The 13,299-nt window shown below is 34.0% G+C and overlaps 1 long non-coding RNA gene across 1 annotated transcript in view; it reads left to right on the forward strand.

The window, feature by feature from the left end:
* Window positions 1-13,299, forward strand: part of LOC132342593 (uncharacterized) — a 613,928-nt gene that overhangs the window by 440,574 nt on the left and 160,055 nt on the right. The window lies entirely within an intron of this gene.

Consider the following 13,299-nt stretch of genomic DNA (forward strand, 5'->3'; position numbering starts at 1 on the left):
CAAAACTTTCTACCAACAGCAATTTATTTAAAGAATTAGTATGCTTCCTCTGTTTGTATGTTTTGGAAGAAATGAGTGTGACTGACTTTAAAGTTTGTATTCAGCAACATTTTACTGACATGCACATTAGAATACACATTAAAAACTCACACCAGATAATTTGGTTTATTTTTCTCATCTAATTACAAATAAATTTTAATTTTTATAATAATAAACAAAGGCACAAATTATGGGAAAGTATAAGATAATAGAGCCTAATAAATTTTGCAAGAACAATATTATAAAATGTCATAAATGCTAACTTTTTTTAGGATATGACTAACATCTCAATTTTGACAGCTTTTTAAAAACTTGTTTTCAATATTTGGGAAAATTAATCCATGAATGATATGAAACAATAGTATTTTGTTGATATATGATACGAAACAATATTATTATAAATGTTTTGAAGATAATTTCACTTCCTATTAATTGTAATTATTGATCAATATCTTCATGTACTATTATGAAGTCAAGATTAGAGACTATAAGGCTATATATACAAACTTTAGGAGTTATTTAAACAAAAACTTTTTAAAAGGAAATTTTACTTAATTACTGAAAGTAAATAAAGATTATGTGAATAAACTAAGAAGGATTAATCACTGTTTCTGAAGTCAGGACACTTCTAAATCAAACTACATGTGATTTCTCTACAAGAAACTAGGTATCTAGTTTATCTTCCCAGAAAAATGCTGAACAGTATCCTAAATTGAATCAAAATGCATGCAGCAGAACCTTATCTGACTGAAAGTGTAAGATTTCCTTTATTTTTTAGCTATTATTTTTATTGTTGTAGATTTTTCAAAAACTCATAAGTACCACTACTAATGGTTTTAATTCTACTGGAAGGATAAAGAGTGAAAGGATATAGGCTTTGGAATTAAACATGTCCCAGTTCGATACTTATCTCCAATCCATACCTGAGTGAATCCTATAAACTTTTCTTGGGTTAATTACCTTCAAAGTGGGATAAATTTTGCTCATCATAAGTAGTCATAGGGCTAAACTTGTCCAAAATGCTACTACTCATTGTTTGGTTGCTCAGGTAATTTGAAACTTGTAGGTGTTATTATGAATAAAATGATTATATCCTATATTAAAATATTAGATGGTCTTATAACTATACATAAGGTAAGAAGTATTTTAAAACTAAAAGGTATTAAAACATTAAAATTAAAATTTCTTCTTGTATATTTGATTATTTTGTTTTATAACAAAGACTATAAAGAAATGTTAAGCTACAGGGTAAGAGGAACAGAGTAACACAAAAGTCTAGCAGAAAAGTAATGCTATAAAATAATGTGTAAAACAGAATATCAAACTCTACAAGGCATATAGCAGTGAGCAAATGCCAAAAAGCCTGTCATCATGGAGCTAATATTCTGGTATATATTGCTTAAAATTCCCTTAAGTTTTTAAAATGTGCTCGGTTGCTAAGTTGTGTCTGACTCTTTGTGACCCCATGGACTACAGCCCACTAGGCTTCTCTGTCCAAAGGATTCCTCATATTACAGATTTAGAATTAATGACCATGAACTTTGGCATTTTCCCAATCTCAATCAATGGAACAATCTCATTACCCAAGACACCTGATATGACGCCTTGTACAAGTATGAGAAATCAGTCATCTCTTTAAGTAACAAAGAAAAACTTAAAACATTTATTTTTAAAAAAGGAAAATTATAAATAAAATATTATTTGTTAGGTTGGTTAAAATTTCAAGCTTCCCTAGCTGCTAAATGTCATTTTTATTGAGGCTTTAGTCTTCTTGAAAACTTTTTTTCCTTTAAAACTTGAAAATATCTCCCTTATATCTCAGCATACCTTTTTATATATGTATGCATATGAATGTATGTAAATATGTATTTATATGTTTTAAATATATTTTAAATACTTGCATATTTTGTATATTCTCAGAAACTTTCAGTTATACCATATTTTATATTGGTTTCATACAATTACTGGAGATGCTAAATAAAATCATACCTACTGCTAATGTATTTGACTCTGTCTTGTATCCTCTTTACCCCATCTTGTTAGGTTGCTACTTCTCATACCCTTTGTTTATATCTGTTTTTGCTATTCTTCAATCCTTTTGAAAGTTTCAACAAATAACAATGCAAATTCATTTAGCTGGAAAAGCAAATCCTTATTCTGGGTTGTAAACTTTCATTATATTGAGTCAAATTTATCCAATCACTAGAGCAGTATTTCAGAGAAATAGTAATGTGGTCTGTGTTTCTATGCTCATTTGTCTCATTTTAAAATCTGTCATTTGTTCATTTGTAAAATGTTCATGTTAGATAAAGGCAGTTTCTAATGATGCAAAAATAGTGACGTGTTATGATTGCAGGATTTAGAAAATAGCAACTCTATGAAGAAATAGTTTTGTTTGGCTCAAACCAGTGAAATAGACTGAGTTCTCCTTTTGTTGTTGTTGAGTCACTAAGTTGTGTCCAACTCTTTGTGACCTCATGGACTGTAGCCTGCCAGTCTCCTCTGTCCTTCACTATCTCCTAGAGTTTGCTCAGATTCATGTCCTTATAGTAGGTAATAATATCTGTCTCATCCTCTGCTGCCCTCTTCTCCTCTTGCCCTCAGTCTTTCCTAGAGTCAGGGTCATCAGACTCTTTCCAAAGAGTTGACTTTTTTGCATCAGGTGACCAAAGTAGTGGCGCTTCAGCTTTAGCAATAGTCCTTCCAATGGATATCCAGGGTTGATTTCCTTTAGGATTGACTCATTCTCCATAGAATACATGAAACTTGATTTCAAATAGCTCAGTTTCTGTTCCTCAATTAAGGTAGCTCTCTGAAATGGTGCTCTAATCCAATTTTAAGTTGATTGAGCAAGTTAATTATATTATGATTCAGATGAGGAACTGTTAGAATTTCAAGTATGTTTTTTGGGAAGACTCTTGCTTCTAGAATAGTATTAATAATTTGAACCTGTTTTTGTATCTTTTTTCCTTCTTCATGCTGAAAGTTATATATTGATTACAATAAAGAAGGAAAACCAAAAACATTTTTAAAATGTCCATACTCCAAAGAAGAGGTCATTATAAAACTACAATCTAGAGATAAGTGCTTTGGTTTTGTTATGTTTAGATTTGTATTTTTTTATATTATAAAACACATACTTTAAAATTGGATTATATATTAAAATTTAATGTAGTATTTTAAAATGTTAAAATGTACAGTGATTGTAATTTCTTTAACATCATTGGCAGTGGTTGCATAGTGGTCTACCATATAGATGGTTAATGATTAATTTGCCTTCCCTGTGGAACTTTGGTTTGTTTACAGTTTTTTGATAATACAAGCAATGCTAGGGAAAACACGATTGTACCTATGTCTTTGTACAAGCCATGATTATTTACTTAGGATAAATTCAAAGAAATGGAAATATGTAGTCAAAGTTATATACACACTTTTGAAGTTCTCATATGAATTGCTTGGAAATTTGTACAAATTTAGATCCTGTCTGATATTTAACATACAGTTAGCAAGATCCATCATTAACACTGACTAGCTTTTCATTTTTATTATCTTTTTTTAATATTTGTTAAGTTGAAAATGACACATTTTAAATTGTATTCCTTTGGTTTTTAGTCATTTTAAACTTTCCTCCTACTTATTTTAGTCATTTTTATTTATTTTATGTAAAGCTCCTTTCATGTCCTTTGCTATTTTCTGTCTGTGACATTGATAGTATTTGCTTGATTTGCAAATCCCTTGGAGCTTAAGAAAATAATATATTGTCATTATTTTTTGTATATTTCTTTAAACTATGTTTATAGGCATGGCAACCCACTCCAGTATTCATGCCTGAGAAATCCTATGGACAGAGGGGCCTGACAGGCTAAAATCCATAGGATCATAAAGACTTGGCCATGACTGAAGTGACAGCATGCATAATATATTTAAATATATAAGTAAAATATATCATTTTAATGTCTAATTTATACATTTCATGTTACCAACTTTCTCACAAGAAGCTAATACAACAAAACTTATCTTAGAACAGTGTCTGGCAAATAGTAAAAGGCTATTTATGGATTAGATATTACCATGATTCTAATTTTTATAATGGAGGGAGCTGGCAGACATATATTATTGGGTTGGTGCAAAAGTAATTTCAGTTTTGCATTGTTGAAATTTGCTATTTGATATTGGAATATATTCTTAAATGCAGTTATGCTATACACCATTTTAATGCACATTTCTTGCTTTATGTTTTTTGCTAATGAATTATTCAGTTCAGTTCAGTTCAGTTCAGTCACTCAGTCGTGTCCAACTCTTTGCGACCCCATGAACCGCAGCATGCCAGGCCTTCCTGTCCATCACTAACTCCCAGAGTCCACCCAAACCCATGTCCATTGAGTCGGGGATGCCATCCAACTATCTCATCCTCTGCCTCCTGCCCTCCAACCATCTCAACCTTCTCCTCCTGCCCTCAGTCTTTCCCAGCATCAGGGTCTTTTCAAATGAATTAGTTCTTGCCATCAGGTGGCCAAATTATTGGAGTTGCAGCTTCTACATTGGTCCTTCCAAAGAATATTCAGGACTGATTTCCTTTAGAATTGACTGGTTTGCTCTCTTTGCATTCCAAAGGACTCTCAAGAGTCTTCTCCAACACCACCATCAAAAGCATCAATTCTTCAGCACTCAGCTTTCTTTATAGTCCAACTCTCATATCCATACATGACTATTGTTCATTACTTTGCTCTTTTAATCAACTGAGGATTTGGTCCTTTTTCTTCAGTTTTCAGGGCTTTCCTGATAGCTCAGTTGGTAAAGAATCCACCAGAAATGCAGGAGACCCTGGTGCAGATTCCTGGGTGGGGAAGATCTGCTGGAGAAGGGATAGGCTACCCACTACAGTATTCTTAGGCTTCCCTTGTGGCTTAGTTGGTAAAGAATTTGCCTGCAATGCAGGAGACCAGGGTTTGATCCCTGGGTTGGGACAACCCCTGGAGAAGGGAAAGGCTATTCACTCTAGTGTTCTGGCCTGGAGAATTCCATGAACTATATAGTCCATGGGGATTGCAAAGGGTCGGACACAACTGAGCGACTTTCACTTTCTTCACTTTTCAAGAGTCCTTTATATATATATCAGTCCTTTACTCATGATATATGTTGTAAATATTATTTTTCAGGTTGTCATTTTTCTTTTGACTTTACTTATGATATTTTCCATATGGTCAGTTTTTTATATATATATTTGAATTTACCAATATTGTATTTTACTGCTGATTTTCCCAAAGCCAGTACTTCAAAGAAAAAAAGAAAATGTTTTCTTCTAGTAATTACAGTAAAAGTGAAACATACCTTATTAATAATATTATTGGTATTTGAATGTAACCCAGGACTGTCCCACTAAAATAAAGTTATATAGTTGCTTGTTATATTATCTCATTTAAGCTATATAGTTAATATCTGCATCATTTACTTTATTTCTCATGTAAATTTATTTTTTTCAATTTAAGTTTTACTTTATATTGGTATATATGATTTACAATGTTATAATACTTTTAGGTGTACAGCAAAATGGTTCATTTATGCATATACATTTATCCATTTTTTTTCCAGATTCTTTTCCCATATAGGTTATTACAGAATTTTGAGTAGAGTTTCCTGTGCTATACACAGGTCCTTGTTGATTACCTATTTTATGTATAGTAGTGTAAATGGAGAAGGCAATGGCACCCCACTCCAGTATTTTTGCCTGGGAAATCCCATGGGCAGAGGAGCCTGGTAAGCTGCAGTCTATGGGTTCATGAAGAGTCAGATAGGACTGAGCGACTTCACTTCCACTTTTCACTTTCATGAATTGGAGAAGGAAATGGCAACCCACTCCAGTGTTCATGCCTGGAGAATCCCAGCGATGGGGGATCCTGTTGGGCTGCCGTCTATGGGGTCGCACAGAGTCGGACACAACTGAAGCGACTTAGCAGCAGCAGCAGTGTAAATGTTAAATCCCAAACTCCTAATTTATTAAACCCCCCATGTTTCTACTTTGGTAGCCATAAATGTGTTTTTGAAGTCTGTGAGTGTGTTTCTGTCTGGTAAATAAGTTCATTTGAATCATCTTTTTAGCTTCCACATGTAAGTGAGACCATATGGTATTTGTCTTTCTCTTTCTGACTTACTTCATTTAGTATGATAATCTTTAGGTCTGTCCACATTGCTGCAGATGGCATTATTTCATTCCTTTTTTATGGCTGAGTAATACTACATCATATACATATACTACATCTTCTTTATTCATTTCTCTGTTGATGGACTTTTAGGTTTCTTGAAAGTCTTGGCTATTGTAAATAGTTCTGTTATTAACATTGGGTTGAATGTGTCTTTTTCATTTATAGTTTTCTTCAGATATATGCATGGGAGTGAGAGTGCTGGATTATACAATGGGGAAGATCCCCTGGAGAAAGGGCACAACAACCCCTCCAATATTCTTGCCTGGAGAATCCCCATGGACAGAGGAGTCTGGTGGGCTACAGTTCATGGAATCACAAAAGTTGGACATGACTGAAGTGACTTAACATGATCACATGACAGTTCTATTCTTAGTTTTTTAAGAAACCTCTATACTGTTCTTCATATTGATTGTAAGAATTTACATTCCCACCAACAGTGCAGGAGGATTCCTTTTTCTCCACATCCTCTCTAGCATTTATTTTTTGTAGATATTTTGATGATGGTCATTCTGACAGGTGTGAAGTGATCCTTTGTAGTTTTGATGTACATTTCTCTAATAGTGATGTTGAGCATCTTTTCATGTGTTTTTTTTGCCATCTGTATGTCTTATTTGAAGAGATGTCTATTTCAACCCTCTGCCCATTTTTTGATTCTTTTTTTTTTTTTTAACATTGAGCTGTGTGAACTGTTTACAAGGGAGATTAATCCCTTGTCAGTGGACCCTTCATTTGCAAATATTCTCTCCCATTCTGTGGGTTGTCTTTTTGTTTTATTGATGGTTTCCTTTGCTATGCAAAATCTTTTAAGTTTAATCAGATACTATTTGTTTATTTTTGTTTTTATTTTCATTACTTGACGAGATGGATGCAAAAACTTATTGCTATGATTTATGTCAGAGGGTGTTCTGCCTATGTTCTCCTCTAAGAATTGTGTAGTTCCTGATCTTACATTTAGGTATTCATTACATTCTGAGTTTATTTTTGTGTGTAATATCAGAGAATGTTCTAATTTCATTCTTTTACATTTAGCCATCCAGTTTTTCCAGCACCACTTACTGAAGAGTCGTCTTTTTTCTCTTGTATAGCCTTCCCTCCTTTTTGTAGATTAATTGACCACAGGCACATGGCTTGATTTCCATGCTTTCTATCCTGTTCTGTTGATCTATATTTCTGTTTTTGTGCCAGTGTTAGGCTGTTTTGATTACTGTGGCTTTGTAGTATAGTTTGAAGTCTAGGAGCCTGATTCTTCCAGCTTCATTTTTCTTTCTCAGTATTGCTTTGGCTGTTCAGGGTCTTTGTATTTCCTAAGAAATTTAAAATAAAGTATTCTAACTTTGTGAAAAAATGCCATTGATAGTTTGATAGGGGTTGCATTGAATCTGTAGATTGCCTTAGGTAGTATAATCATTTTGACAATATTGATTCTTCTAATTCAAGAAAATGGTGTATCTTTCCATCTGCATCATTTTTCTTTTCTTTCATTGATGTCTTATAGTTTTTAAAATATATGTCTTTTGCCTCCTTAGGTAGGTTTATTTCCAGGTATTTTATTCTTTTTGATGCAATTGTTTGTAATTTAGGTTAAAGCTATAGCTGTTCTGTGTTTTCATTGTAAATATTTTATTCTGTTATCAAAGGCAGTGCAATGCAAGTAGGTTAAAGAATGCTGTATTTCCTGGTATTATCATATTGTGGGGCAAATGTATATTAAGAACAGGCTGCCCCTTTAAAATTTCACTGATTAAAGAATGTATCAGGTTTATTTATTCATACTACATAAAAGTTGTATTCCAGATCTTTATTTTTAATTAATCAATAATTAAAGCTCTATAAAGAAAAATGATTAATCATCTTTATTCTATACTGCAGAAACTGTATTTAATTCTTAAAACTCTTCTATAGTTGTTGTCATCAGTTAAAAAAGAAGTACATACATCCATATTAGAACCAAATTAATTTCAGTGGGGAGAAGAAAATTAATCCCACTGTGAGTTTAATTTGTACTGTTTTACCTATGTAATTTCACTGAACCCTCCAGAGAGCTCAATATATCCCATATTACTATCCTTGTTTATTAAGGGTAGATACTGAGACCTGAAGTTAACCAATCTGCCTAAGGCAGAAAGTTAGAAATGAAGCAAATGAGGATATAAACTCAAGACTGCATTGCTGCAAAGAACTTGCTTTCCCACATACTTTGTGGCCTCAAATGGAAAGCAAATTGCTAAGTTTTCCGGGAATTTCTCAGAGTGAACTATTTTTTACTTGTTTTACTGTCATATGTTAGCAATGTAGCTAGCTGTAAGCTCCCGTGACACCCAAATTTTCACTCTACTTCACACATGATTTAAAGATGAACCTCATATTCTAGTGAAACAATGCACAAAAAAATCACAGAATATAAGTTCCAATGCAGTCATGATGCTAATCTTTCCAGATCAGCTGTCAAGTGGGTGTTGGATATTCCTATGTACAGGGGTATACACCGCTTTAATTTAGATTTCCCCTCCCCCATTTTGTTGTCATCCTTACAAGGGTTGTGTGTTCTTAGAACATGGGATTTCTCTAAAGACTTCTTTCAGTAGGCCATTGAGGGATGGACTTGCTTCTTCTCGGGGTCTGAGAAATTAAAGGACATGCATAGCCTCAGGCCCTCATTTGAAAGCACTATCCATTCCTTATAAAATGACAAAGGAAGCAGCAAAACCAACCTTTTATTTTCCCACCTTGCACTTCGATCTATTTAGTAATACCATGACATTTCTATCAGGTTTTCTCCATAAAACCCTTTCAGAACACAAATAAAAGAATGAATACAGGAGCTGAGCTTTCTCCCATTCAACTTTCAGCTCTGTTAGCTTTCAATACCAGAAATGTATTTAAAACTGGATAAGGTTTGTTAACTCTTATATACCACTGTCATTCATCCAGATAGAAAAGAAAGAAAAAAACAAAACAAAACAAAACTATATATGTGATAAGATTTGCAATTCAAATTAAACTATTTCACTTTGAAAATATAGGGTGTTGTGAGTTGAGGAAGCCAGAGAAGGAAGGACAGAATAAGGCTTTGCATTTACCTTTGGTGATCATATTGTGGTCAGTGTTCAGAAAACTTTAGCTATATATTTTTGTATATTCTTTAGAGAATATTGTAAAGAATACTTGCTGATGAGGCTATACTTTATATTTGATTCTGAGAAGTTGACTGTTTTATAACCCATCAACTTTTAGAAATTTATTTCTGAAACAAACTCAGATTTCTGAAGCCCAAAAGCCAAAGAAATGAAGCTGCTTCAAATTTTTCTGGAAAAAAAAAAAAGAAATTTATTTTAAGTCATATGTTGTAGGTCCCATCCATATTTCACATAACTTATTTCTGCAGAGAGGCAGACAAAGAGAACTGAATGGGTATAATTAGAATCTTTCACAATGGAACACAAAACAAACAACGAACAAACTCTTTTCATAATGGTTAAGCTAAATTTCACTGCCTGTTTTCAGAATAATATTAATAATTCCATAAAAGGCTTAGTCCAGTAACTTCAACTCACTTTAACTTGAAAAATAAACTCAACAGTTTTTTTTTTTTTTGAATCACAGTGATACCAAAGTCCATTGGATTTACTTAAAATTGATTTTAAAGATCTTTGTGTAATAAACAGCACAAGAAATGTTTCTAAGTTCTATGCTGGAGTAGTGACTCCGCGGTATATCATAGGTCTTTAGGAAACAATGGAAGCAAGGAAAACAAAATGAATTCAGCATGACTACATTTTAGAATGGCAGTAGGCTAGCTTCAGTGATTTACAGAGGAATCAGATGCAGATAATAGAGAACAGCTTAGCATTGTTATGCTAAATTGCCTGAATCTAAGATCTATCTACCTGATCCCTAAGACTGATCTGAAAACAACCATGTTTATGGTGCATGACCCATCCCAATTCAGGTTTTGATTTGCCTAGCTCTGGATATCTGAATCAGACAAAACCCATCAGATTCCTTTTCCCATGATTTTTGAGTTTTGATCTACAGACCCATAAGATTCCTGACTAAATGGATCTATGATCTGCATACTAAGAGAAAGTATAGGACTTTCAAGAACTAAGATCTCTAAAATGATTCTTATTTCTCCCTTTTCTGAAGCTTAGTATATCAGCTCCTCTTTGTATATCAGCTCCTCTTTGGACTCTGTGAGATTACCCAATATCCTTTCAATAATTGTCCTAATTATACTACCACAAGTTAGTTTCTGGTATTTGCAACTGAATATTCATTGGAGGGACTGATGTTGAAGCTGAAGTTCTAAAATGTTGGCCACCTAAAGTGAAGAGCTGACTCATTGGAAAAGACCCTGATGCTGAGAAAGATTGAAGGCAGGAGGAAAAAGGGACAATAGAGGATGAGATGGTTGGATGGCATCACCAACTCGATGGACATGAGTCTGAGCAAGCTCTAGGAGATGGTGATGGACCAGGGAAGCCTGGTGTGCTGCAGTCCGTGGGGTCATAAAGAGTCAAGAGTCGGACACTACTGAGTGACTGTACAATAATAACTTGTAACCGAAAGAACCTCAGTAGAAATTGAGGTTTAATGTGTTTAATATGGTCCCTTGTACACCTCTTATTAATCTTTAATATCACAATATCATAAAAGATACATACCTTTCAATACAGTTTTTTTGGCCATGCTTAAATAATTTATATATGTGTGTGTGTGTATGTGTGTGTGTTAAGTTGCTTCAGTTGTGTCTGACTCTTTGCAACCCCATGGGCTATATACAGCATGCTATGCTCCTCTGTCCATGGAATTCTGCAGGGAAGAATATTGTAGTGGGTAGCCATTCCTTCTCCAGGTTATCTTCCCAACCCAAGGATCAAACCTGGGTCTCCCACATTGCAGGCAGATTCTTGACCCTCTGAGCCACCAAGGTATATATATATATATAGCCCCAAATGATGTACATATTTTCAACAAAACTATGTCTAAGAAAATTATAGAAATACATTCTAAATTCAGTTTCTAGACCATCATAGTCATGTGCAGATATTCTGAAAAGCATGTATAATGTCAAAAATGGGAATGTGAATCTTTGATGTAACTGGAGCTAAAAGAGGTCATGACTACATAGCATTACTTCAGTTGTTCTGGAAAAAATTTTAAGCATTTAATGTTTAATACAATGTTACCTTACTGTTTTAATTGTATTTTAAAAACTGGTTGAAAGTGCTGACTGATATTTAAATTATACATTTCCCATTTAATGGGGTCTTCTCTGATGGCTCAGACAGTAAGGTAACTTCCTGGCATGTGGGAGACCTGGGTTTGATCCCTGGATTAGGAAGATTCCCCTGGAGAAGGGAATGGCAGTATTCTCACTGGGAGTATACTCACTGCAGTATTCTTGCCTGGGAAATCCCATGGACAGAGGAGACCCCTACAGTCCAGGGAGTCACAAAGAGTCAGACATGACTGAAGCGACTTAGCACAAGACAATCTTCCATGAGATGATATCGCAACACCATTGGAGCTTCTTGATCCTGAAGAGAACAATGATGGCACCACAGAATCTGTCAGGGAACAAAGAGTGTGGTGGATCAACTGCCTTCCAATATCTCCATGAGAACTGACGCTCCCCACCCCTGCACTCACCCAAGGAAAGTGACACCTGGCTCCTTGTTCATGGGTGAAGGTTTTTTTTTTTTTTTTTTAATACATAGATAGAAAATATTTGCTTTCAGTCTCCTAATTCTAATCTTTCAGTGATAGATCAACACTCAAAAATGTATACCTACTTATTTTTTGGCAGCAAAGTGTGATGTGAAAATACTTACCAGAATGAGAAACTGAGACTACGCAGGAATGCAGACTATTTGGCTCTTTGAGTCTAAAGTTCCTCATTTATATTTAATTACAGGATTTCTTATTTTCTCAAAGCCCTTTCAGATATGACTGAATTACCATGCAGTCAGCAGTCCATATTTAGTCATACACTTGTATAAGTACTCTTATTTGAAAAACATTCCTGATCATTCAACTCCTGGAATTATTTACCTCTGTTAAGCTGTCTCTCTTCTCCTAGACTATAAACCTGTATGAAGAGACCCTGGCATATACTTCTGTATCACTCACTGAAAAACTGGAAACAGAGAACAAAAACAAACAAAAATAATGGAAAATAGGTCTCCTGCTTTTTTTTTTTTTTTTTGGCTTCTAGTCAGAAATTGCTTACTAAATGAATAGGAAATCCCCATCCATGAATTTGCTTGCAAATACTGGAAGTTTCTGTCTGTCAATTAGATGACCCTGATGCACAGTTAAAAGTGGTGTTTTCCTCAAGGACAGTGAAGAATAGTATTATGGGGGTTCCAAAGAAACAGAGGAACTGAAACCTGACATAATGCAGGAGATGTTTGTCAGCAAAGTAAAGAGGCAAAGATTTGAGACTTAAGATTTTGGATCTCTACATAGAGATGACAGATAAAGTAGAATTGCAAAAATAAAATTCAGAGCAAATAAAAATGTTTTGAGAAACAATTTGTATATTCTTCATATTAAGATGGAACTAGGTCTTTGAAATCATGTGCTAACACATGTATGTGTGGTTTTCTTAAGCAATGATCAAGGCCTTTCTTCAAATCCTCCCCAACCCTTAGCTGAAAATTAAAAGAACCACAGCTCTGTAGGAATGCATAGCTTAAATTGCAATTGTTTCTTAAGAAGCTGTTAGTTTTACTTAAATTATACTTTCTGTAAGAAATGGTCAAAAGAAAGCATAAGTTATATTAGAAAATAATTTAACAAATAACAGGAATGTTTTAGTATTTTAATACACTTGTATATTCACTAGACAACTTTCTTAAGGAATCACATCAGTGATACAGTCACAGAAACAAAAGAGATTGCCCTCACTGAATTAAAACACAGAATCAACTCATTTTGAAAGAGAGTGGTGTTAAGCTCTAAAGCACTTAGGAAAAAGTGATTTCCATACCAGGAAGACTAGACCATAATCTGAGTGAAGGATTTTAGCATAGCTAAAGTAAAAGAATGGAAC

The sequence above is a fragment of the Bos taurus genome, chromosome 17 (assembly GCF_002263795.3).
Source record: "Bos taurus isolate L1 Dominette 01449 registration number 42190680 breed Hereford chromosome 17, ARS-UCD2.0, whole genome shotgun sequence".
NCBI classification, from domain to species: Eukaryota; Metazoa; Chordata; class Mammalia; order Artiodactyla; family Bovidae; genus Bos; species Bos taurus.